We start from the raw sequence: 24,656 nt of genomic DNA, 5'->3' as shown, positions 1-24,656 counted from the left end.
CTGTCGTATGTTACCAAAGGGTCTCTCATGGGTCATCGAGTGATGTATCGATGCAAGTGGACAGCTAGGATAGGCATATGAATGTGTGATCAGCCTCATGCATGACAACTGAGGGGGAATTATGTGACAGTCTGGATTTTGGGAGCACTTGGATCCAACGTAGCACTGACATGCCAGTATGAGTAATGGGGATGAGTGCAGACAAGGGAGTTCGGTATCACTTAACATGTCACAAAATCTGCACGTTGCAATGCAGGAGAAGCAGACCACAGAACGAGGGAGGGTCAAGGACCAGAGGTGGAATGCCTGACCTGAAGCTGCTCACCCCTGCAGATTGCAGGAGGGGAGGGCAGCAAAGTGATGTTAGATGACGAGGCTGGAATAGCCTGCCATGATAGTGAGGATGCATTGAACCTGGTGCTGGCAAACAGGAGCACGCTATGAAATGTGAAGCGCTCATGGTCTGTACTCTTGGATCTTTAACATGGTTCTTTTTGCTCTCCATCAGAGGTCCAAACCCAGGCTACAACCATGGCAGGACCCGAACACAATTAGAAGCAGGAGTAGGCCATTTAGCCCTTCGAGCCTGCTCCACCATTCAATATGATCATGGCTGATCTTCTATCTCAACGTCATTTTCCCACTTTCTCTCCATACCCCTTGATGCCCCTAATATCCAAAAATTCTTCAATTTCTTTCTTGAATTTACTCAGTGACCTGTCCTCCACAGCCTTCTGTGGTAGAGAATTCCACAGGTTCACCACCCTCAGTGAAGAAATTTTTCCTCATCTCAGTCCTAAATGGCCTACCCTGTATCCTGAGACTGTGGCCCCTGGTTCTAGACTCCCCAACCAGGGGAAACATCCTCCCTGCATCCAGCCTGTTTAGCCCTGTTAGAATTTTACACGTTTCAATCAGATCCCCACTCATTCTTCTAAACAGGCCCAGTCGAACCAATCTCTCCTCATACTACAGTCCTGCCATCCCCGGTATTAGCCTAGTGAACCTTTGCTGCACTCCCTCTATAGCAAGAATGTCCTTTCTTAGGGAGGGAGACTAAAACTGCACACAGTACTCCAGGTGTGGTCTCATCAAGGCCCTGTATAACTGCAGTAAGATATCCCTACTTCTGAACTCAAATCCCCTTGCAATGACAGCCAACATACCATTTGCCTTCTTAATTGTTTGCTGCACCTACCTGTTTACTTTCATTGACTGGTGTATAAAGGACACCCAAATCCCTTTGTACAGCCACATTTCCCAATATATCACCATTTAAATAATACTCTGCCTGTTTTTCACACCAAAGCGTATAATTTCACACTTATCCACAATATACTGTGTCTGCCATGTGTTTGCCCACACACACAACTTTTCTAAATCGCCCTGAAGCCTCCTTACATCATCCTCACAATTCACAACCCTGCCCAGTTTTGTCTTGTCAGTAAACTTGGAAATATTTTGTTTGGCTCCCTCATCCAGGTCATTTATATATATCATGACTAGCTGGAGCCGCAAGCACTGATCCATGTGGTATACCACTAGTCACTGCCTGCCACTGAGTAAAAGACCCATTTATTCCCATTGTTTCTGGTCTGTCAACCAATTCTCAATCCTCAATCCATGCCAGTATATTACACCCAATCCCATGTGTTTTAATTTTGCCCACTAGCCTCTTATGTGGAACCTTATCAAAAGCCTTCTTGAAATCCAAATACACTGGTTCTCCTTTATCTATTCTACTAGTTACATCCTCAAAAAAACTCCAGTAGACTAGTTAAGCATGATTTCCCTTTCATAAACCCATGCTGACTTTGTCTAATCCCGTTAATGCTTTCCAAGTATTCTGTTACCACATCTTTTATAATAGACTAACATTTTCCCCACTGCTGCTGTTAGGTTAACTGGTCTGTAATTCTGTTTTTTCTTCTCCCTCCTTTTTTAAATAGTGGGGTTACATTTTCCACCCTCCAATCTGTAAGAACTGCTGCAGAGTTTATAGAATTCTGGAAGATGACCAATGCATCCAATACGTCCAAGGCCACTTCCTTCAGTACTCTAGTGTAGATTATCAGGCCCTGGGGATTTTTCAGCCTTTAACCACATTAATTTCTCTAGCACCATTTTTTTAACTAATGCTGATTTTCTTCAATTCCTCCCTCTCACTAGACCCTTGGTTCCCTAATATTTCTGGGAAATTATTTGTCGTCTGTGAAGACAGAACCGAAATGTGTTCAATTCTTCTCCCATTTCTTTGTCCCCATTATAACTTCCCCTGTTTCTGACTGTAAGGAACCTCCATTTGCCTTTGCTAATCTTTTTCTCTTCATATTTATAGAAGCATTTACAATCAGTTTTTATGTTCCCTTCAAGTTTACTCTCATACCCCATTTCCCCCACTTGATCAATCTTTTTGTCCACTTTTGCTGAATTCTAAACTGTTCCTAATCCTCAGGCTTGCTGCTTTTCTGGCAATTTTATATGTCTCCTCTTTGGATCTAATACTATCCCTAACTTCTTTTGTATTGCATGGTTGCACCAGACAGGAATGAATAATTATTGTAATTCTTTGATATGTTCCTTAAATATTAGCCATTGCCTATCCACTGTCAACCCTTTTAGTAAGGTCCCCCAATCCATCATTGCCAACTCGTGCCTCATACTCTCGTAGTTCCCTTTATTTAGATTCACAACCCTAGTTTAGTGATGCCTCTCTGGGGCACCGGCTGGATGCAGTGGAAGGTCGTCACAATATCCTCTACCCCTGCCCTGGCCACCAGGGTTACCAATCTGGCCTAGGAAGAGGATGAATGCTCTCATCTGTTCCACCAGGGTAAGTCAACCACCTCATCACTTAACTCACAAACCCACAGGGATCTCACACTTCAAAGAACAACAGCACTAACAGACACACCCTCACATCTCCAGACTCATCGGCTGGAGCTTGCTTCCTCACCCAACCTATGGCTCCACTTACCACACAAATATTCCGTGCAGTGCCTGCTCTGATGACGTGGTGCCCACTTGTGTTATGGAGGTCTCCATGGGGAGGATGGCAGATTCCATGGGGAGGATGGCAAATGCCATGAAGACCCTGGTCCAGCAGAAAGTGGAGATGTGTGCAGACCTGCAACCCATTGCAGTAGCCATGGTCGAGTTCCTGCAGTGTCAATGAGGGGGAAACAGGGCACCTTGATGTCCCTCCAGGTGCTCCTTGTTAAGTTCCAACAGTTGTTTAGAAATGAAGACCAAAACCAAGACAGAGTCCTTCAGACAGAGTATTACTGTTTGTCATAAAACTCTCCACTGACAGCACTAGTCTCAGCTGCTATCCCTTTTATACAACCAAATGGATACTTAGTTAAGCGACCTAATAATTAGCAATTGAAATTCTTTAACTGTTTCCTTCCCTAACAGGCTCCCCTCTTAGAAGTAACCCTGAGTTTACATAATATATGAGTTGCCCAATTGGACTTCAGAGTTCCTCTTTTTCTGTTTCAGAAGCTGTATCTTTCTGGAAGGCCCTGGCATGACGAATTGCAAAGAGATTGAAGCTTTCTAAGTAGGATTACTGTTGTAAAAGGACATGTGATCCACTCCGCCTGGTTTCCAATCCAAAATAATGAAACATACCAGAAGCCAGACTTCAAACTTTAGACCCTGTTCTGAACCATTAATGACAATTGTTTCAAATTCACTACTACCCCACAGAAAAATCATCTGCATGCACCATAAAGATGCCTGCAAGTTTCCTTCCATGGTGCCAATGAAATATTGTTGGGTCTACTTCCAACTGAAGGCAGCCCAGCTTTAACAAAACTGACCTCACAGAAATACAAAACTCTGGAGGCATCATTTAAATAGTATGTGCATTTATTTAGCATCCAGAGAGTCCCTTCTGCATTTGGCACCTCTTTTGGTGGATGGAGAAAAGCTTCCCTTTGAAGTTGGTGGCCCTGCAAAAAAAAAAAGCTTTAATATTAGTGGACTTACGTTCCCAAGCATTTGTAGCCAACAGAGCTAAAGAGATCTTTAGCATAACTTTCCCTGCTGTAGGCGAATCTACTCATATCCCGGTCACCCAATTTTTCTTCAAACCCTCATACCACTAGCCTGGCTTTAGCTTTACAAGTCCCATCAGGAACCGCCTTCTCCATGCATGTCCGTCTATGAGATGGAGCTGGTTGATGCCTATCCAGCACCTCTGTCTTCCAAATTATTTCCAACTATGTAGTTCTAGCTGTTTGGCATCCTTTATCATCCAATTTGTTCAAAGCTTCTAAGACTTCTCAATCACATGAGCTTCTTGTAGCTTCACCAGTCTGTGCCATATTCCTGGAGCTCATTAAACAATGCCCTCTATCATGCCCCAGGCTGTTACTGTTTGATCTCCCTCTCCCATTTATAGATGCTCTTTCAACAGTTCGCAATCTCTTCCTAAAGAAATGTTTACTCCCGGACCCACTGTCTGAACTGATATGTTTTCATGCCTTCCATTTTTGTACTTCATGTTCCCAATCCATAGACCTAATCTCCTGTCTTTTATCTAGTACATTTAACCCATTTTTATATTTTCCAGTGGCCTTCCCTGTTCTACCTACAATTATCACATCCTACCATTGACTGGTTCCTTCTGGCAAGTATGTAACTTTAGTTCCAGCTTTCAGCAGTTGCTTCTGGGACAAATCACCTCATCATGTTCATCCAAATTACTGTCTCCATCTTCAGCTATCTGGTCCTCACAATTATATAACATATGGGTATGAGAAGTATATGGTTCCTTGTCCCTTCTTACACTTTCCGAACCTGCAAATTTGTAGTCCACGCCAACTAACCTTGATGAATAGTCTGGTTCCTATGTTGTAACATGACTTTTACCATCTTTACCTATAATCTTTCCCAGACCTTCCTACTCATTAAGTCCTTCTCTCAGAGAATACCATGTCTCCCTGATTGAAAATAGTTTGATGGTCATGCATTGCATCTTAGCACTCACCACATTCTTTCAGAAACTTCAGCTTTAAGGAACACTCTTCTACTTGCATGTAGTGTATTTAAGTGCTCAGAAAAGGTAGAGCTAATCGTAGTTCCTTCCCAAGCTGGGGGATGCTCACTCAGGACTGAAGGAATTTGGGTTTCCACCAAAAACCAACTGATATGGACTGTAGACCCCAACCATCTGCAGTGAATTCTTGGTATGGACAGCCTATGCTAGAGCTGATGTTAATTTACAGCTCGGTCTATCCATCAATATTTTATTTAGCATCTCATCTATAACCACGTGATTCCTTTCACACACTCCTTTACTAAAGGGGCTTTCAGCTGCTGTATACATAACTATTATATTCATGTGTTTGCACATATCCTGGAACTCATCATGAGCAAATTTACCCCCCCTCCACCCCCCCCCCACAATTATCAGAGGGATTTTGCTGGTGGTCCCAATCAGGTCCCTATCTACTTCTCCATTACCTGATCCACAATTATTTTCTTTACTGTATATGATTGTCAACTGGCTAAACCTGGTTGCCATATCTACGAAACATAAAATAAGTATTCTTTTCTTAATCCCACATCTTTAAATCTATCACCACAACTTCATTGAAATCCCTTCGCTAAAGGTAGATTCACTATCAGCCATGACATGTTCTTCTGTATTTCTTACGTATATCAGATCTAGCACTTATCTCCTCTAAGTTTAGTGTACTCTCCATCCCTTAGCAAAATTTTTAATCTTTGTAAAGAAGGGTGGGCAAACAGCCAATGCAGTTTTAACAATTTGCTTTTTGTCTTCCAAATTCCTATCGCCCGATGCTAATAACATTTCTTTAATCTCCTTAGCAAAAAAGTTAGGTCTCATTAAAGGAATACAGTAGTGTCCAGATTGTGTAAATTGTAAACCCATAGGTTTTCCCAAATACAATGGCCTAGTCATTTTCCACATCCAGCTTCATTTGCCCTTTCTTCATTGATGGCCTGCTCAACAGGCATGGTATTTCGTTAGACATTACGTCCATGCTGATGAAATGATTGACTCCAGTTATCTTACATGGAATCACTACCCTTTTTAAAGATTTTAGGGTATTATCATCTCCAAATCTAAAACTGGTGGAACTCTCATTCTTCAACCTTATTCCAGTCCTCATCATTTAAGGAATCCAGGTAGCATTTCAACCAGTCTATTCCACAGACTGCAGACACGCATCTGCTATCTAGCGCGGCACAGTTGAAGGACTCTGCAACTAAGACATTCATCATCAGGCTGAAACTTTTTGTGACTAATACAATGCCCTCTCTCTGGTCAATATCTCCATCTTCTGAGTCTTCTGTCTCATGTTTAATTTTGAACTCATTATATCGTTTAGGACAATTCATTGCATAATGATATTTTGAATCGCATCTAACACCCTGGGCATTTCTGAGGTTCATTCTTTTGTCATAGATCCCAGATTCTTTTCTCCTGCCATAATTGTCCAAGGCTTTTCTGTCCCCATTGTTTCTAGTTACAAATCTCCTTCCTTAGTGCCACCTGCATTCTGTTTAGACAATCTCACCATCCCATTAACATCGTACCCTCCACTTTCTGTCTTACCACCAAACAACTCATTTGCTCCATGAACACTACCAGAAAGGAATGACTTCCTAGAAATAATTTTTAGGGCCTCTGACATCAGTTCCAGCAGTGTGTGTCTTTCTGCAAATTTAATTCCAATCAGAACAAGCAGCATCTCCATATTCGATACTTTTCTTGCACATAGTCTACTGAATTCTATTATGTAATCATCTTTGAAATTTTCTTCCAACTTTGTAAATTTGTCAAAACCAGACCATGCTTCATAAGCACTTAATAAATCATCTTTTTGATAGATGTTATCCATAAAATCTAATAAAGTTTCAAACCTACATCTGTGTTCAAATGCTCATGCTCCAACTCCAAAAATACTTTGCAGCTTATTTTGCTTTCATATGTTAGCAAAAGTGCCAAAGCCATGCCCTGTTTGTTCTTTGTCAAGGATGTAACCCACATCCACATGGTTACTTCATTTCTCCATTGGTCATACGGTTGACACTCAGAAACAATTAGTGGGTAATCATACCCGACACTCTACATTTTGATTCAGCTTTTTATTTGAGTGACTCAAAACTACTCTGCTCTTAAAGTTAGCTCTAATAGTCTTTTGTCCAAAGAAAGCTTAGTTTCTAATTTTCTTACTTACAACCATCCTCTACTACCACTGTTAAGTTCCAATTGTTGTTTAGAAATGAAGACCAAAACCAAGACAGAGTTTTATTGTTTGTTATAAAATTCTCCACAGACAGCATTAGTCTCAGTTGTTATCTCTTTTATACAACCAAGTGAGTACTTAGTTAAACAACCTAATAATTAGCAATTGAACCTCTTTAACTGTTTCCTTCCCTAACAGTCCTTCCCCTCAAGGAGTCAGGCCAGGGTCCTCGAGCAGCTAAAGGGAGGAGGAGCAGCAGCTGGACACTCCTGGGTCATCCACTCAGGAATCTCAGAGGTTGTCCTCTCCATGCGAGCCCCCTCTGCCTGTGACCTCCTCAACCTCATCCTCTGTCACTGCAGAGGGAGCAGCTGGTCCACAGGAAGACAACGAAAGCAGGCAGGCGCCCTCAGGGCCTTGGCTCTCCAGAGGCTGCATGCATAAGAGGCAACATGGCCAACTATTGCACAGGCTGTCCCCACCCCTCTGCGGATGTCAGGGCAGCACCTAGAAGAAGAGGTTGACCTAGAAAAGTTAAGAAATTCTGATCACACATGGTTGGACAGGAGAATACATTTTGTCACTTCATAATCTGAAAATATGTTCACTTTCACTGAATAATGCACAATGTTGTCTTTCAGCTTCATTTACAGGCCTCACAAGTCCTCCTCCACATTCCCCCCCACCTCCCACTAGCAGTTCAGTTACATGCAGAGAGACATGTGTGTGTGTGTGTGTGTGTGTGTGCGCGGGCACACCAGGGTCTCTTGGAGCCTCGTGCAAGCACTCTCCCATGCACACAGAGCCTTCCTCCATCACACTCATCTCAGTGTCTTGAGCATTTTCAATGCTGCCTGCTGGAGTTCTCTTTGAGTTATCTATCTGAGCTGACCTGCATCTCTGCCCACCCATTGTTTAGACTCCCATGCAGCACCTGTGCCCATCCAACATGAGGCTCCGCTCACTTCCAATTTGAAAAACATGGTCATAGTTAAGTTTCTTGAAAGCTCCCCCATCCTTTCCCCTCCCCCAGTCACCCATGTCCTTTTCCCCATCACTATCCAGTCCCCTGGCATCACCTTCACCTCCCTACCATCACCTATCAACCAGAACCCTTTTCTTTCCAGAATGTCCAGGTGAACACGCACGTTCCCTACCGGCCTGAAAACCCACATTGACCTCCCCAAGCTCCTCCTTCCCACCCTCCAGGGTCTATGTCTGCCTCCGAGTTCCCACCAACCACCCTTGCCACTCCTTCTAACGCTACCATCGCATTCTCACCCTCCCATCCATCTGGTTCACTCTGTCCCCTCTCATACTCATCACTCCCTCCTACCATGCCCACCCTCAGTGCGCTCCCCAGGAGGCAGTCATTGACTCCAAAGACCCCTCCCTTGCACATTCACCTGGGCATCCCCACAGCCTTACTTCCTTCTCCACCCTTACCCCCTCCTCCACCCATACTCTTTCCTCCCTCCGAACTCCTTCCTCCCCTGAACTCATTGGCCCCCAATCTTCCCCCTTTCAAACTCCTCCTCTTACACTTTCCTCCCCCCTTACACCTACCTCCCCACTTGCTGCTTCCCCCCCCCCGCAGTGTCACCATCCTCCCCACCATACTCCCTCCTCCCCCCTCTCACCTCCCAACAGCTAGGTCCCCACTTCCCAACTTCACCACCTCCAACACTTCCGCACCGCACCCCCTTCCCCCTAACCTCACACCCCCAATACCTTCGTCCCCACCCTTCCAACCTCATCCCTCCCTGGTACACCTTCCTCTTCCACTCACAGCTGGATGTTCCTCTCTTCCCCCCCTCTCGCTAAACATCTGTAGCAGCCTATGGCCAAGACCGTGATTTCCAAAGCAGACCCAAGACATCAACAGAGACCTCCCTCCATCCATGAGCTCCTTCACAGCAGAGCTATGTCCATGAGAATCCACCAGGCATGTGATGCACATGTTCCTCCAGGGCCCAGTAGCTGTAGGGCTCCAGCATCTTCTGCTCCTCGGATGTCCATGATCTGAGCAAGGCTTGAATGGTAAGTCCCAACTTCTGCATGTCACACTTGTCCAGACATGTTCTGGGCTGGAGTGTTTTCCTGCTAGCTTAACGGTAAATCTGGCGTGGGGGGACAATTCTGACCAGGCCTTACTTTATATCCCATTAGCGGGATGAAAAGAGGGTTCACACCAGCTTCTAGCGTGATTGGTGTTCTGCCATGGCGGACACCACTGGATGATCCCGCTGTGCTTTCACGCCAGTGTGAAACCAATTTTTGGCCTTCTCGCCATATTGTCTCCCCCACCCCCTGCCCCCCTCACCACCTGCCATATCAAAGGACGCCAATGGGTCAGAAAATTCTGGCCATTGTGTTTTGACGTAGAAACACTGGGTCCTCAAAGTACACAGCGAATTTTCCTCCTCGGCCCAGAGAGAGGCCCTTGAGCCCTTTATCAAGTTTGTTGAAATGAAACACAAAGATATACTTTGGCATGTACCAACAAGGTGGCTGTCACTGGTGCACTCTATTGAATGAGTACTACAAAACTGGCCAGCATTGAGGGCATACCTCTTGTCCGAGGGGGAAGAAAAATGTGTGAAGATTGTGTGGGAAGCCTTCAGTGAGGACTCTGTGTTATGATAACCTCCTGCACGACTTGATGGGAACATTTTACAATGCTGTGAAAACGCTGAACCAATGGACGGGATTATCTGCCCCTGCCCGCCGTCAGGATCTTTCTGGTCCCATCAAAAGTCAGTGGACTTTTGGCTGGACTGCCGAATCTCCCACGGAGGACCCCGCCACAATGAGGCCGGAAAATCCCTGCCAATGTCAGCTGCACGGTGTCTTGGAAGGTTCCATTCCAAACTAAGGAGATGAAGAGAAGTCAAGTTCTGTGGAAGATCAGCCCAAGTCATTTTGGGCAATGCCTCTCAACTGACAACAGAAAATTCCAAGAGGAAGCGGTTAAGACATTGGCGTGAGAAATGGGATGCTTTTGAAGCTTTTAAAATCAGCTTTCAAACAATTCAGTGCTCTCACTCGACAACGCTGTGAAATGGTCCAAATTTGAGACTCTTGCTACAGCACTCCGCATGGAGATTGACATCGACATGCTGTATGATGACTACTTTGTTTTACAGCAATCAGGAGGTGGAGGTTTTCAGACAAACGCTAGAGGGTGGCGACAGCCAAATGTTGAAATTGGTCTCTTTTGCACTTTCCGTTTGTATCCAATGCTTACTGTGACAGAGTTTTCAATGTAATCGTCCAACTGTGGGGCAGGGACAGAAAGAGACTGAGTGATAGTGTTGTGAAAGCGGAATTGCAATTGCAATTGAACTTCAATATGTCCTGTGCAAACTGCCACTAATTTCTTTAAAAAGAACCCGGCATTGCTTCCAGCAGCAGGAAGCCAGGCGAAATACAGATTTAAAAGGAAGGAAGCTGAGGGCAATGACATTCTGCCGGGGTGCCCAGCTTTAAGGTGAAAACATAAATACTTAATTAATTGTAATTAAATGTTAAGTATGAAGGTTTAAAGCTGTTCATTGCTGTTGCTCTGTAGCTGGCAAACTAGTAGTTAAAAAGATGAGCAAACATGTCTAGATAGGATCTCAATTTGAAATAAAATTAGCGTAATGATGGTAATATTTGCCAAGTAATACATTATTGAGCTAACCTAGTTTTACAATATTTCTTATTCCTAGATTTATAACAGTGATATTGTATTGGTATATAACTATAAATATATATTTCTTAAATCAATTACTTACACCCACACATGATAAAAATGATGGTTTGATATTAGGAATGAGTTGAATAGTGCAATCAATGACCTAACGCCTTTATGTTGGGAAAATAAAACCTGCCAAAATAGCTTCAGTCAGAGTTGCCGGCCAGGATTTCCCCCTCGGCGATTTGGGGGCGGGGCCCGCTCGCTGACGGGAAAAAGACACGCGATGACGTCATTGCGGTCCCTTTAAATTTTCAGGAAGGCAGGCGGGCAGCGCGATCAGCTGTCCGCCCGCCGACCTGTCAATGGCCAATTGAGGCTATTTACAGGGTAATTAAAGCAAGTAAAGGCCCTGCCCGTCCAACCTTAAGGCTGGTGGGCAGGCCATGAGCCCCAAGCGGGCTTCTGATAATACATGAAACCTCATCCACTGGCGGGATGAGGTTTCATGTTTCTTTTTAAAAACTTTAATAAATGTAATGTGATGTTTATTAACATGTCCCATCTCGTGTGACATTGTCACATGAGGGGGCCATGTTAATAATATTTCTATTTTTCTATTTTTAATGTTTTTGACACTGTCAGTAATCTCCCTGATACAGCGCTTAGTCTCAGGGGGCAGTGCGCTCTTTCTGCCCTCTCCCCCCCCCCTCCGCTTCCCCCCCCCCTCCGGGAATTGCCTAGCACTTCCCATCCGGCAGGTCGCTGGGCGGGCCTTAATTGGCCCACCCACTCAAAATGGCGGTGGGCCCTGTTTCAGTGGCGGGGGTCAGCTGCCCGCCCGCCATCCAAGGGCAAAATTCTGCCCAATGACTCCTACCAGTACTGTAGAGTTCTGCAATCTCTCTCTCGTTAAATAATGCACTGCCAAATAATTCTTCCTGCCAAAGTGGACAAGTCCACATTTTCCTCCATCATATTTCATCTGACAAATTTTTGTTCACTCACTTAACCTACCTGTAACCCTCAGTAGAGTCTTCATGTCCTCTTGACAACTTACATTCCCACCTACCTTAAGCAAATTTAGCTACCAAACATTAAGTCCGCTCCTCCAAATCATTGATGTAGATTGTAAATAGTTGAGGCCCCAGCACTGATCCCTGTGGCATTCCACTAGTTACAGCTTGCCAACCTGAAAATGACTCATTTATCCCTACTCTCTGCTTCATGTTAGCTAACCAATCCTCCATCCATGCTAATATTTTACCCCCTACACCATGAACTCTTATTTTGAGCAGCAGCCTTTGATGTGGCACCTTATCAAATGCCTTTCAGAAATCCAAGTGCACCACATCCACAGGTTCCCCTTTATCTACCTTCCTTGTTACTTCCACAAAGAACTACAATAAATTAGTCAAATGTGATTTTTCTTTCACAAAACCATCTTGACTCTGCCTGAATATGTTATGGCTTTTTTAAATGTCCTGCTATTACCTCCTTAATAATCTATTCTAGCATTTACCCAATGACAGAAGTTAGGTTAACTGGCTTATAGTTTCCTGCTGTCTGTCTCCCTGTTTTGTGATTTTCCAATCTGCTAATACGCTCTGTGTTGCATACTGCAGAGCCCCTCTATACTGGTCAAGGCAGTGGAAGTGCGTTTCAGCAAGCCAGTTATTTGCTCTGTGATGGCTCTGGTGGAGACAGCATTGCACCACTTTTTTGCTGTGCTGTGGGGATGCCTCACTGGTGTCGTCAACCAGACCAGATCTGGAGGGGATAACCTGTGTCACCTAGGACCCAGCCATCAACCTGGACTGGGGCCTCAAAAAAGCCCTGCAACTTATGAGTTGCATGAAATGTAGGAGCCATGAGAGCTTCCTGGGAAACGAGCACAGGCATGCCTTATTCTTTGCCTGTGGTAATAGACCAGTTGCACGTTCAAAGAGTGAAAGCTCTTGCAATTCAGATATGCCACTGGCTGGTCCCAGGAAGCTCTAGTGACCATGAATGCAGTTGATGACCCCTTGCATTCTAGGGAAATAAGTGATGGCCACAAAGCCCAATGTCCTTTATACCTGGCTATCCTCATCTTGGCAAATTTGATTAATTTATTTGCACAACAGAAGAGGGCATTGGGCACCTCTTTTATTCACCTGTGCGTGACAGCCTGAAAAATGCCACACATGTCACCTGTGGAACTCCAGCAACAACCACTGGTGAAAAGAATTGAGCGTCGCAGTCACCTTGAGGGCCACAGGCATGGGGCACCCACTAAATCCACATGGCTGCAATTTTTGCTGCGGGATCCCACGTATCTCTGTGGCTGCTTCCTGGCACAGCCTCAGTCCTCTCTGGCATTGCCTTTCTGACATTTGCAGGTAGTTAGTTCTCATCCTGGATATGCGGTAATGCACCAGTGGCCATCTTCTATGATGCCTCCCTGGATACTCGCCACCTGGTCAGCCTTCCCCTCTGGTGCTGCCTTCTGCTGGCCTTGCAACCCCTGTTATTGGCTGATGACAGCCCATCTTTGTTGCATCCGCTCCTCCTGTTCCTGAGGTTGTAAGAACATTATCAGACCATAGTGAATCCACCAAGTGGACTGTGTGAAGAAGGCAGACAATGATATGAGCAATTATGTGTTCATGGCTTTCATCCAAACATCTGCTGAGCAATAAGATTTTCAAATCCTCCCATAGGCCACACCCAAATCTTCTCTCACCTGCTCCCCCCAACAGTGGCCTCCTCCCACTTGGATCTGGGCACCTGCCAGCTTAATTGTTTGTTTGGAGCAATGGCCAGTGATAGAATAAGAATCACCCTCCACCTGGAACCCATCACCATCCACCCTCCCTCTGTCACCTGCGAGTTTGAACCCATCACCTTTGACCCTCCAAATATCACTGTGCACCTTCCCTCTGTCACCCTCGAACCTCTCACCATCACCCTTGACCATGTGATGGTGACAGTGGACATGCCATCTTTCCCCCTTGGCTCTACCTCCTCACCGTAGATATTCCTCCTCTGATCCTAGGCCTTCCCTCATCATTCTTGACATATCCTTACAAACCCTTGACTCACCCTCTGAAACCTTCCATTATCCTTACCTCCAATTGGACCTGCCCTGGTACAGGATTGACCTTCCCCCTGTAACTGTGAATCTACTCCATGATAAACATCTTTCTCACTTCAACAACCAGGACCCGACATTGGTCAGTACTGAATCCGCCCTTTAAGCTGCTCATTTTGCATCTCCTTATTGCTCCCCCTACTGCCCAATCATACCCAGAATGTCAGGCCTTTACTGTTGCGTAATTTCATGCCCTGAATCCACCCATTTCCTGTTCTTCAAAGACCATGGCCTCAACAAATAGATAGCTCTGACCCAAACACCCCCCCTACAAATTCACCCATGCCCATTCTGACCCTCCATCCAAGGTGGCAGTCTTCTGTCCCCTTTCCTGTGCTGCAGATTTCCACAAAAACAACCACCCACCACAGATCCAAATGGACAAACTTGACTGGTGTGGTTTGGGCTGCCACCATGATTTGGCTTGTTGCCTTATACTTGTTTGGTCTTCTGGTTCAATAAGGTTTCTCTTACTCTATGAATGACTTGAGAGATAGTCAGTATCTAGTTTCTCTTGAAACTATTTATTTAGAACTACTAACATCCAAGACCTCATGGTAAGCACATTGTTCCCTGGTTGCAGACTGTTCTGTGTCTTGTTCCCTTGGGGTCTCTTGGTCATTTGACCCTGATGTTATGCTAACATCATCATTAACATCATTGTCTATTAACTCTTTACTCTACATGGTGCATGCCACCTTTAAACAAACGTGAAAAAGTTTTAAGATAATGAGTATACATTTAATGCAAATGTATTGAAAATAGGAACCCACCACCAAATTGTGGGAGACCTTACCTGCCATTGCAAAACTGCTTACTTACTCTCAACATCTCAATCCACCTTCAGGAAACTGAGATTTCGGTTCCCGCCTAATTAAGACCCCCAGATGTCACATTTTCCAATCTTACAGGCTACATTAGATACCACCCCTTAACATTGTTTCTCTCTCCACTAATGCTGCTGGACCTGCTAGCTATTTCCATGTTTTTAGTTTCTAGCAAAGTGATGGAAGGTATCATTGATGGTGCTATCAAAATTAAGTGGCAATTACTCAGCAATAACCTGCTCACTGCTGCTCAGGTTGGGTTCCGCCAGAGCCACTCAGCTCCTGACCTCCTTATAGCCTTGGTTCAAACATAGACAAAGGAGCTGAACTCCAGAGGTGAGATGAGGGTAACTACCCTTGACAACAACAGAGTGTGGCATCACAAAGTCCTGGCAAAACTGGAGTCAATGGGAATCAGGGGGAAAACTCTCCACTGGTTGGAGTCATACCTAGCGCAAAGGAAGATGGTCGTGGTTGTTGGAGGTCAATCATCTCAGTCTCAGGACATCACTGCAGGAGTTCCTCAGGATAGTGCCCTGGGCCCAACCATCTTCAGCTGCTTCATCAATAACCTTGCCTCCATCATAAGATCAGAAGTGGGGATGTTCACTGATGATTGCACAATATTCAACACATTCGTGACTCCTCAGATACTGAAGCAGTTCTTGTCCATTTGCAGCTTGGGCTGATAGATGGCAAGTAACATTTATGCCACACGATGGGCTGAATGGCCTAATTTATGCTTCTATGTCTTATGGTCTTATGGTCTCAGGTAATGACCATCCCTAACAAGAGAGAATATAACCATCTCCCCTTGACAGATGATGGCATTACCATCATTGGACCCCAACTAGACTAGCCATATAAATACTGCGCTATAAGAGCAGGTCAGAGGCTGGGAATTCTGTGGTGAATATCTCACCCCCTGACTCCCAACAGCCTGCCAATCATCTGCAAGGCACAAGTCAGGAATGTGTTGGAATACTCTCCAATTGTCTGGATTAGTGCAGTTCCAACAACACTCAAGAAGCTCAACATCATCCAGGACAAAGCAGCCCTCTTATTTGGCATCCCATCCATCACCTACAACATTCACTCCCTCCACCACTGACACATAGTGGCAGCAGTGTGTACCTTCTAGACAATGTTACAGCAACTTACCAAAGCTCCTTTGATGGCACCTTCCAAACCCGCTAACTCTATCACCTAGAAGGAGGCGGGCAGCAGATACATGGGAACAGCACGACTTGCAAGTTCCCCTCCAAGCCACGCACCATCCTGACTTGGAACTATATTGCCATTCCTTCACTGTTGTTGGCTGAACATCCAGCTATGTTCATGGAAGCCTCATTCAGATATTATAATTATGAGGCTTGAGGTGCCAATTGTTTAATGGTTGCAATACAGTGTGACCAATCTCTGCTCATATCTATAATCCATTTTGCCCACTTTCATCCCTTTATGAAGTGCAACTGATTTTGTATTGCCAACACTCAGCAACAGCTTATGGGCAGAATTTTTCAGTTGGCAGAAGGGTTCAACGGGAACCCGACTGCCGCCTGTGATCGGGTGCGCACCGCCATTTTACATGGGCGAGCCAATTAAGGTCCACCCAGCGTAATTCACGGTTCCTGGGATCAGTGAGAAGGGGCGAGCGGCAGTGGGCGGCCAATGTCCACCGAGTCCAATGGCAGCCCAGCAGCCTATTCAAAAATGGCACAGGCAGCCGTTCTAAGGCTGCTACTGATTTCGGTTAGTTGCAATATGGAGAACGTCTTCAGAGTGCAACCAGGCGGGAGGGCAGGTTGGCTGGGCGGTCAGCCCTGAGGTTCTCCAATGAGTGCCTCGCTGCCCTCCTCGAGGAGATGGCAGCACGCCAAGGAGGAGGCCCCCTCAACTAACCAAATGTGCCTGGGAGGAGGTGGCATCATGGTGAGACGCACATGGAGCTGTGCCACAAGGGGTTTAATAACCTCCTGCGATCAGGTAAAGTGAGTACTGTGTTGGCATGGGTCACGGCACAGCAGTTAGGTTGCCCCACCCTCATCCCCACACCTTAGAATTTTGTTTTTTTATTCATTCATTCACAGGATGTGGACTTCGCTGGCTGGGTCAGCATTTATTGCTCATCCCTAGTTGCCCTTGAGAAGGTGGTGGTGAGCTGCCTTCTTGAGCCGCTGCAGTCTATGTAGTGTGGGTACACTCACACTGCTGTTAGAGAGGGAGTTCCAGGATTTTGACCCAGTGACAGTGAAGGAACAACGATATATTTCCAAGTCAGGTTGGTGAGTGACTTGGAGGGGAACCTCCAGGTGGTGGTGTTCCCCATGTGTCTGCTGCCCTTGTCCTTCTAGATGGCAGTGGTCATGGGTTTGGAGGTTCTTAGAGTGTGAGTGGCAAATATCATGGGGACAGCATCTGGGCAAGCGGGTCAGCCCTGGCTGCTTGGAATGAGTGTATGGCAGCTCTAGGGTCACGAATCGGATGAGCCCTGTGAGGTATTCCTCAGGTGGGGTTGGTCAGGCTGCAATAGCAATGCAGGTACTGGGTGGACTAATCAATGCTCCTCTCTCCTTTCAGGAGAAGACAGCACACAATGATGCTGAATGGATGCGGACTGGCAGAGGGCAGGCCGACTTTCTGATCCTCACCAGATATGAGCAAGAGGCATTGGAGCTGGAGAGACACCATTCGCCTAGATCAACCGGCTGCGGTGAGGTTGGGGTGCCACAGGGAGGTAAGAGTGCCGTGTACTGAGGTGACAACGTCTGTCATTGCAACCATTCCACTGTTGGCTGTGTATTGCTTTCAGCATCTGACATGTGATGCCGATTGATAATGGAAAGATGAACGCATCCTGATCCGGGTGCCAGGCATACACAATAACAGTGTAACGACTTCTATACTTAAATGTCCTCATTCTTCCTTTCAGCCTCACCAAAGCATTCCCAGTCCCAGGAGCCTGAGTGTCTGCCACTGACCCCTGAGAGCACAGAAGATATAAACGCACCAGCGTTTACACCCTCTCAGCCAGGCAGGCATCAGCGCAGATACCAGCACCTCGGTGGGAATAAAATCGTCGGCAAGTGTCTCAGTGCACAGCGGTGAGGGCATTTCTCACTTGCTTGAGGTGCAGGCGGAGGCAGAGAGTGCCCAGGGCGTCGGCAGTCGGAGCATTGCTGGGGACCAGGAACATGCTCAGTTGGTGGCTGATGATGTGCCTCTGGAGTCGTCCCTGAGGTAGCAGATGCTGGAAGTCCAGCAGGATGTGCGGGAGGATCTGGCGGAGATACATGAGGGAATGCGTGCCATGGTCTCTATGATGGAGGAGCAATGCAATGACCCACATGGCCGAGCACCCTGCCTCCTCCATGGAGAGAGTGACGACTCTCACGGAGAGGCTGTTCCAGGAGCTCAATCAGGGATTCCTGGGGATGCACTCGGATTTGCAAGCCCTCATACCGACATTGACCTCAGGAGGTCAGTGTCAGTGTGGGAGATGCATTGGACACCCAGCATCCCATCTAGGTGCCCATCCATCAATGGCAAGCAGGGAGGTCCAAAGCGACCTCACGTTGGCGCACAAGCTGCTTGTCATCTCTGTGGGCTCCTCTCAGGGTGCTCTGGATGACAGCAGCAGCTCCTCCGTCCCTCTGCCAGTGACCATGGCATCTGATGAGGCTGCGGAGACTGGGGAGATGCCAGCCATGCCACTGGCCACTCCATCCCAGGCGGGGTTAGCGCAGGCTCCACAGGCCAGAGGGCGCCTGCCAATGTCATCAAGGCCAACAGGACAGCAGACTGAGCAGGCTGTCTCCAATGCTGGTGCTAGCGAGGGCGGGGGAGCACCTAGATGTAGCAGCCTAGGCACAACATGGATTTATCACTAATGGTTTTCTTTTGCACCACTTTTAAGTTACTGTTAAGCTGGTGTGATGTTCAACTCCATTTTATTTAGTTTGATTTCTGTATGCCAAAATGCAAATCATTAAATGTGTTGGTTGTCAACAAGCCTCTGGGTGCTTCATTACTTCTGCAGGTGAAGAGGAACCCATGATGTTATGAGTGACTTGTTTGTCATTGAGCTTTATTGAAATGGCATATAGTGCATGTTGTTCACCAAGCAAATGTTCCTGTCAGGTATCGATTATGGAGCCTGCAGCCCTGGCATGTGGTGGTGATTCATCTGTGGTCGGCTAGCTGAAACTCTTTCGAGTACAAACACGTTTCCATCTGTTCCTATTCAGATGAAGTTACATTGTTTCATAGTTTGCCATTGTGAGATTTGAACTCTTGATCTTGGGGTTACAAACCCAGTACCATAACCACTTGGCTATTTAGGCTAAGCTGAAGGAGCATTAGATCAAAGCATCCTGGGTGTCCCTGCCTCCCTGGAGGTTGCCCAGGTCAGCATCTATCCCCTCAATGTTCTCCTCACCATGCTCGTCCTTGGACTCACTACTGGACTCATTGTCTCCTGCCTGAGCAGCTGCGTCAACATCTTCTTCCTCCACTACATCCCCCCTTTCCAGTGCCAGATTGTGGAGAGTGCAACATGCAACCACTATCAGTGACACATGATCTGGGGGGTATTGCAGTGTGCCCCCTGAACGTCCAGGAATTTGAAGCACATCTTGAGAAACTGATGGCTCTTTCTACCACCGCCCTTGTGGAGGTGTGGATCCTAATGTTCTCCTCTGTTCTTGGATGGCGGAGAGGGGTCATGAGCCACTTTCTGAGGGGATAGCCCTTGTCACCCAGCAGCCATCCATCCAGCCGAGCCGGAGCACTGAAGAGCCTCGGCACCTGGGAGTGTCTGACTATGTAAGCGTCTTGGGACCTCCCTGGGTACCTTGCACTGACTTGCAGAATCTGCATCCTATCATGCTATCTGCATGTTCATGGAGTGGAATCCCTTCCAGTTGACGAAGGGTCCTGGCTCACCCACTGGCGCCTTGATGGTCACGTGTGCAGTCGATTGCACCCTGGACACAAGGGAACCCAGCAATTGCTGCAAAACCTCTGGCTCACTGTGTCTGGCTTGCCTCATCCATACGATGAGGTAATGAATGAAAGTCAATGCACAGCTGAACAGAGCATCTGTCACCAGCTTGACACAACTGTGGACAGCTGATTGGGAGACTCCACAAAGATCACCCACCGAACCCTGGAAAGAGCCAGAGGCATTGAAGTTGAAGGCAACCATGACCTTCAGCGCCACTGGCATGGGGTGTCCACCCACACATTTGGAGCTGATCTCAGGGCTGATCATTTGACAGATGGAGGTCATGCTGTCCCTTGAGAAATGGAGTCTTCTTCGGCATTGAACCTCAGACATATTGAGGTTTCTGCTTCGCCGCCTGTAAACCCTAGCAACAGTGGCGTCTTCTGCAGCCCCTTCCAACTTGGGCTTTCAGTTGGCCCTGCGCCTCTTGTGCCTATGCCTGTCCTCCCACAGGTGGCTCCCCTGGAGGCTGAATATGGACTCCTGGCCTCCTCCCCCTTCTGGTCTTCTCTTCCTCCTCAGAGGAGACGCCTCCAGCGGAGACCACAATCCCCATTGTCAGGGTAAGGGAAGGGTATCTGATACCTGGAAGGCCCCAGAGTCCTGAACTGAAGCCTGTTATTTCTGTCAAAGCAGCTCTGAAATGAAATGAAGCTGTCCTGTTCACACAAGCAAGTAGCAGTAAGTAATAAACTAAAGTTCTAACATCTCACATTAGCAACTACCACTCATCCCTCTTATCCCACCCTTGGATGAGGTTTTTAAAAATGTGGCCTACCCGCCTGCCCATTGCGCCGGTGCAACGCCCTGAAAATCACACGGGTTGCAAAACATCGATGTCAATTGCTGTCTGAAGGGCCTTAACTAGCCCGTTAATTAATGGCGGGTGCGCCTCCGAACTCATAGCGCCCGCCTTCCGAAATATTGCGATGGCGCGGGGTGATGTCGGGATGCACGCCTGATGTCATCACATGTCATTTTACGTGCATGCCCCCTCACGCCAGCTGTGAAGTTCTGGCCTGTACGTATAAAGCATCCTTAATGTAATAAAACACCCTATGGGCCTTCACAGGAGCATTATCAAACAAAATATGACACCAAGTCAGGTAAGCAGACATTAGGGGAGATGACCAAAAGCTTGGTCAAAGAGAGAGATTTTGAAAAACGTCTTACAGGAGGAAAGAGAGGTAGAAAGACAGAGTAGCTTAGGGAGGGAATTCCGGAGCTTAGGATCTTGGCAGCTGAGGGCACAGACTCCAGTGGTGGAGCAATTAAAACCGGAGATATGCAAGACCCAGAATTGGAGGAGTGCAGATATCTCGGATGTTTGCAGTGTTGGAGCAGGATACAGAAATAAGGAGGGGGGCAGCCACGCAGGCAGTTGAAAACAAGGAGGAGAATTTTAGAATCAAAGCGTTGCTTGACTGGGAGCCCATGTAGGTCAGCAAGCACAGGACTGATGGGCAAATGGGTCTTGGGCATGAGATAGATTGTGGGGCAACAAAGTTCCAAATCATTTTATAGTTAGAATAATATAGGTGCACAACTACCCAAGTGGCCATAATTCATGTGAGTTCTCACTGAAAATTCTTTGCGGCCACGTAATTGAATAAGGATTATTTAAGCAAAAGAACCAGTGGAAAATAAATACCTTCACATCGCGAGTTTGTTAGGATTTGGAATGCACTGCTTGAAAGCGTCATGGAAGCAGATTGAATAGCCTGATTCAAAGGGAAGTTGGATGAATAGTTGAAGAGGGTAAATAAAAGCTCCAGGAGCATGGTAAAAAAGCAGACAAGTGGGACTAATTTGATCGATCTATCAATCACGATGGGCCTTATGACCGCTATCTGTGCTGTTGGGCTCTATGACTTAAAAGATTTGCTCTCAGACAATAAGTGAAATAATGAGTCATCAGTCAGTCAAAGATAAGGTGAATTCATACAAGAGGTAAATGTTAAGATCCTTAAGAGAGAACATATTATTAAATGAGTAACCAGTGAGAAATCCTAAACAACAAAGGTTATCCATCCACCAGTATTAGACTGACATGCTTTCTCTTTACATACAATTTCACAAAGAGTTTGGTTCATAACAGCTGTCAGCTATTTTTCAGCGGGATAAGAAATTTGCAGGCATGCTATTATTCCTTATGAAAGATTTGAAATGCGATATTTAGTTAATTGCAGTGGTATCAACTGAAAGCCGCTGTGAATCACAGGTCACTTATGACACGGACACTTTAAGTAGTGGACCAATGATACCTCGACTCATATACAGCTTGTTGGAAGAAGTGGAGCAAATGGATTCAAATGTCCTTTCACTATCCTCGTGTCCTTGAAGGGGAAAGAATGTGTAGAAAATGAAGACTTTCCTGAAGAAATGCTCCCTTGTTATTGAAGATGCCTTCAATAAAAACAATTATGAATATATTTATCTTGTAACAATATGGGGGTCATATTAATCTAACTTGTCAGCCGGCAGGAATTCCATGAGAACATTTGGAACACTTGGTTTACACCTCATCCGTTATTACTCTCTGTGACTTAATGGTGTGAGTAAAATCAGGCTGGGTATAAAACTACCATTGCCCCTGATCCTAACATTGGGCTAGGGTAAAATTGCCCACATATATATTTTTTTCCAAATGGATTCTTTATTCATAAAAAATTTTTTAAAGTGCATCACAGAACATTTCAAACTAAATGTTACAGAAAGTGCAATAGAATTCAACTTCCCTCAATGCAGCAAGATCCACTGTGAGATGTCTCAATACAATTTCAACACACTTGATAGTCACAATATACGTTCCATGTCAGGCCTACAGCCCGAGGGGTTCTGCACTGTTTCCAGCCCCTCAGTGTACTATGGCTGAAAGGCCTTAGACAGTGACCTTTCCCTATTGGGTCTCTGCGGAGGCTGCCCCAAGCTTTATTGTGTCCCTCAGCATATAGTCCTGGACCTTGGAATGTGCCAGTCCACAACAATCAGTCAAGGACAACTCTTTGCACTAGAAGATCAGCAAGTTTCAGACAGACCAAAGAGCATCTTTCGCCAAGTTGATGGTCCACCAGCCGCAGTTGATGTTTATCTCGATGTGTGTCCCTGGGAACAGCCTATATAGCACAGAATCCTGCTGCTTGGGATGAACCTCGACAAACATCACTGCATTTCTCTCCAGACCTTCTTTGCAAAGGCACATTCCAGAAGGAGGCTGGCAATGGTCTGTTCCCAGCCATCCACCTTGAGGACATATATATATTTTGCATATTTCAGGAGCATGTTCTTGGTGATGCCTTGGTGTTGGTGTCGATTACATGGACGTTAGCTTTCCAGGTTAACACATCAAACTCACCGGCAATCAGGAAGGTGGGCAAGATTGTTGGCACCATGTTTGAAAGGTGGACACAAATTCAACAGGGGCACATTTCTAGTGTGGAGCCTTGCATGTGGAGATCATGGATAAGAGAATCAGGGCTAGAGTATTAAAGGAAACTGGGCATGTGGGAGCGACGCTCCCTCTCCATTACGGGTAAGAACCTGGTCATCAGGTGTGAGGCACTCTCGCTGTTGCTGTATGTGGCGCAGGTCTGGCCCATTCCAGACTCCTGCGCGATGGCGATCACCCAAGCCATCTTTCACTTTATCTGGAGGTCGAAAATGGATCGTGTCCACAGGGACATGATGTACAAGCCTCTAGATAAGGGGGGAAAAAACGTGCCCAACATCGCCCTCATACTGATAGTCACCTTTGTGTGCAGCTGCATCAAGCTTTGTGTAGACCCTCAGTATACAAACACCAAGTGTCACTACGTACTGAGGTTCTATCTGTCCCCGGTGTTGCGAAGGATGGGTCTGGCCACGCTGCCACGGAATGCTCCAAGTAGTTGGACAATGCCACACCACCTGTCCCTCATGGAAAAATTTATGCAGAGAAACACCTTTGACCACAAGTCCATCAGGCAGTGATCAGCACGTAACGTCTTAGAGGCCCTGCGGGAAAAGGAGAGGGTGGATCCTGTGGGATGGTTCCTCGAGCAGACTGTCAAGGTCATTTGGCAGAATGCCTCATCCCCAGAACTTTCCAACAAGCACCAGGATGTAGCTTGGCTGGTGGTAAGAAAGGCCCTCCCTGTAAGATCCTTCCTACACGCCAGGAGTCTCACTCCCTCAACATGTTGCCCTCGAGGTGGCTGTGATGGGGAAGAGACCGTTGTTCACCTCCTTGTGGATTGTGCCTTTGCAAAGAAAGTCTGGAGAGAGATGCAGTGGTTTCTGATCTAAAGTTGTTGAATTCAATATTCAGTCCGGAAGGCTGTAAAGTGCCTAGTCGGAAGATGAGGTGCGGTTCCTCCAGTTTGCGTTGAGCTTCACTAGAACAATGCAGCAAGCCAAGGACAGACATGTGAGCATGAGAGCAGGGTGGTGTGTTGAAATGGCAAGTGACAGGGAGGTCTTGGCCAGAATCATGCCCACATATCTGCCCTTGGCTTGCTGCATTGTTCCAGTGAAGCTCAACACAAACTGGAGGAACAGCACCTCATCTTCCGACTAAGCACTTTACAGCCTTCAGGACTGAATATTGAGTTCAACAACTTTAGATCATGAACTCTCTCCTCCATCCCCACCCCCTTTCCGATCCCCCTTTTTCCAATAATTTATATAGATTTTTCTTTTCCCACCTATTTCCATTATTTTTAAATGTATTTCCATCCATTGTTTTATCTCTACCTTTTAGCCTATTTTGATTCCTTCCCCCCACCCCACCCCCACTAGGGCTATCTGT

This window comes from Carcharodon carcharias, chromosome 22, assembly GCF_017639515.1.
Source record: "Carcharodon carcharias isolate sCarCar2 chromosome 22, sCarCar2.pri, whole genome shotgun sequence".
NCBI classification, from domain to species: Eukaryota; Metazoa; Chordata; class Chondrichthyes; order Lamniformes; family Lamnidae; genus Carcharodon; species Carcharodon carcharias.
The sequence above is the reverse complement of the archived record's forward strand: the minus strand, read 5'-3'. Positions refer to the sequence as shown.